Raw genomic sequence first — 3,662 nt, 5'->3', positions numbered from 1 at the left:
CATTTTATATGTATAGTTGGGATTATGCTTTCCAATATGCATTACTTTGCCTTTATCAACATTAAATTTCATTTGCCATTTTGTTACCCAGTCACCCAGTTTTGAGAGATCCTTTTGTAGCTCTCTGCAGTCTGCCTGGGTCTTAACTATCTTTGGTAATTTTGTATCATCTGCAAATTTTACCACCTCACTGTTTACCCTTTTTTTTCAGATCATTTATGAATATGTTGAATTAGACTGGTCCCAGAACAGACCCCTGGGGGATACCACTGTTTACCTTGCTCCATTCTGAAAACTGACCATTTATACCTACCCTTTGTTTCCGATCTTTTAATCAGTTACAATCCATGAGGGCACCTTCCCTCTTATCCTGTGGCAGCTTACTTTGCGTAAGAGCCTTTAGTGAGGGACCTTGTCAAAGGTTTTCTGAAAATCTAAGTACACTATATCCACTGGATCCCCTTGGTCCACATGCTTGCTGAACCCCACAAAGAATTCTAGTAGATTGGTGAGTTATGATTTCCCTTTACTAAAACCATGTTGACTCTTCCTCAACAAATTATGTTCATCTATATGTCTGGCAATATTGTTCTTTATTATAGTTTCAACCAGTTTGCCCGGTACTGAAGTCAGGCTTACTGGCCTGTAATTGCTGGGATCGCATTTGGAGCCCTTTTAAAAAATTGGCATCATAATAACTGTCCTCCAGTCATTTGGTACAGAAGCTGATTTAAATGATAGGTTGCAGACCACAGTTTGTAGTTCTTCAATTTCACATTTCAGTTCCTTCAGAACTCTTGGGTGAATACCATCTGGTCCTGGTGACTTATTGCTGTTCATTTTATCAATTTGTTCCAAAATCTCCTCTAATGATACCTCAGTCTGGGACAGTTCCTCAGATCTGTCACCTAAAAAGAATGGCTCAGGTTTGGGAATCTCCCCCACATCCTCAGCCATGAAGAAGGATGCAAAGAATTCATTTAGTTTCTCTGCAATGGCCTTATCGTCCTTGAATGTTCCTTTAGCAACTTGATCGTCCAGTGGCCCTACTGGTTGTTCAGCAGGCTTCCTGCTTCTGATGTACTGGAAAAAAAATTACTATTACTTTTTATTTTTGCTGTCTCAGCACAGAGCAAGGACCAAATGGGTAAGGAGAGGGAACTACTCTCACACCCTTAGATGTGGTTGCTTCAGATAAGGACTGAGACTGTGTGGGAGAAGCTTACTCTGATATTGCCTGTACTGTGTCTCTTCTGCACCTGTATGTAAGAGACTTTCTCTCCCCAGGGATATCAAATTTGTACCTAATACTGCAACAATTTTTTCCCTTTCTTTTAAATAGATTTCCACAATTTCCCCCCACTATTTACATTGACCTAAGGCAACTCTTAATTATACAAAATACTTAAGGAAAAATATGTTTCACAGACCCTCAACTGTGATTTTTTTTTAACCAGGTATGAGAATATTTTCCCAAAGACCTATTCAAAATAATGTAACAAGAGGGTGCACAGCAATGTAATAGCTGAAAAATAAAAAGTTGATGAAGGACCATTGCTTTTTCTTACCACTGACGTACTACACTTGATGCTAATAATGTGCATCACAATTCATGGTCTTCTGGTTTAAGACACCTTAACATCAAGATCTATGCAATAACAGTTTTTTGTAAAATCACATCTGAATAATTTAACAAAGCAAAAAAGGCACAGTCTTTCCAGGTGCTGATCATTGTGGTGCCATTCCATCCAAGCACATGGTTAACTCTGACCACATAAGAAAATGGATTGCTGGATTAGAGCTGTGATACTTAGCACTTTGCAGGATCGAGCTCAAAGAGGTCAGATGTACTGGACTCTACTTAATTCTTACTTGGTCCTTCTTAAAAAAAAATAAAAAAACATTCTGTTGAAGTCAGTTGCAAGTTTGACTGAGTAAGGTCTGGAGAATGCTCATTTCACTTATATATGGGACTTATATGCAACTGATTTCAACAGAAGGGTTTTTTGTTTGTTTTTGTTTTATTTTGGAAGAAGGAACAAGTAAGAATGAAGTAAAGACTCCAGTACATTTGCTCCTTTGGTAGAGAAAACCTACAGTGAAGTTATTTGTCAATAGACTATTATCTCAGATATGTACAGTGTCAGTTGTTATCTATCAAAATTATCAGGGATACTGTAACATTATCTATCTCTCTCTTTTAATTCTGTTTTGTACAAAAAGGCTTTTCCCAAACATTCTGATATTCAGAGCAGACTGCATATTTGTTAAACATCTGTCAACTCTCTAATTCAGCATGAATATTATATATATAGATGTAGATATAGATAGATATAGTGACAGGGTCAGGCCAGATGGCTACAGGAGAGTAATTTTTTTTTTTGAAGCAAAAGATGTTTTTATTTGCATAACACACTTACAAAGTAAAAACATTGCAGCATATGCAATGTGTAACACAGCAACCAATCACAATTGTTTTCTCATTAGCTTCAGGGGAGGGAAGTGTTCAAGCTTGCCTGGGCCCAGAGTGGGGGGCTTCCTTGACTCTCGTGGTCTTCCACCCTGCCGAGTTACCTGGTGGCCCAGAGCGAGGGGGCTTCATCCGCTCTCAAGGTCTGCCACCCCCTCGAGTTACGTGGCGCTACGCCCAGTGTCACCAACAATTCCCTCCTCTGAAAGCACCCAACAAGAGGGGCAGGCTGTGGGGTGGACAATCCGGGGGGGGGAACGTGCACCCACGTGTGAAAGGACCCCTCTAAGGTGGTGGTGTCCGCAGCAGCAATGGCTGGGGCTGGGTCCCTTACTCTCTCCCCCAATCAAAGGGTCAGACAAAGGGACCCAGATGGGGACACCAAGCAGAGAACCTTGAACAGCACCCACCGCTCCTCAGAAGCATCAAGGGAGTTGGTGGACGCCGCCCAGAGGAACTCCGCCCGGATACATGAAAGGACCGAGGATCGGAAAATGGCCCCACAGTCACAGGAAACTCCATCAGCCAACCTCCTGTCTCTGGTTTTATAGATGGCCCTTTTAGCCAGGGCCAGGAGGAGGTTAACTAGAAGATCCCGCGATTTTGTGAGGCCACGGATGGGGAGTGCATAAATAAAAAGGTGAGGGGAAAAATGCAACCAAAACTGTAATAGGAGATTTATGAGGAGCTGGAACAGGGGCTGCAGCCTGGCGCACTCCAAATTTACGTGCGCCAGGGTATCCCTCACACCGCAAAAGGGACAAGTATCTGGGATGGGGGTGAACCGCGCCAAGTATGTGCCCGTGCTCACAGCTCTGTGAAGGAGCCGCCAACTGATGTCCCCGACGGGCCTCGGAACCAAGGTGGAATATAGGCTAGCCCACCGGGGCTGCTCACCCTCCAAAGGTGGCAGAAGGTCTCGCCGCTTTGTGTCGGGACGGGACACTAGGGTGAGGGCATGAAGGGTGTGGAGCACGAGCGTGTATTAGATGTTTCCTTGGCGTGGTTTGGAAACGTACCAGCTGCAGTTCATGCAGCCGGCTTGCAGTGAAGGGGTGAGGGGGTCAATTGGGTCTGCGTGGCAGGGGTCCAATTAAAAGGTCTGGTGGGCCTGGGGTAGAGGGTGGGCAGGGCGTGCCCTCGAGCAGGACCTGGTCGAAGTAAGCTCTAGCAGCGGGCAGCAAAGCGGCCT

This window comes from Natator depressus, chromosome 1 (assembly GCF_965152275.1).
Source record: "Natator depressus isolate rNatDep1 chromosome 1, rNatDep2.hap1, whole genome shotgun sequence".
In the NCBI taxonomy this organism is placed as follows: domain Eukaryota; kingdom Metazoa; phylum Chordata; order Testudines; family Cheloniidae; genus Natator; species Natator depressus.
The sequence above is the reverse complement of the archived record's forward strand: the minus strand, read 5'-3'. Positions refer to the sequence as shown.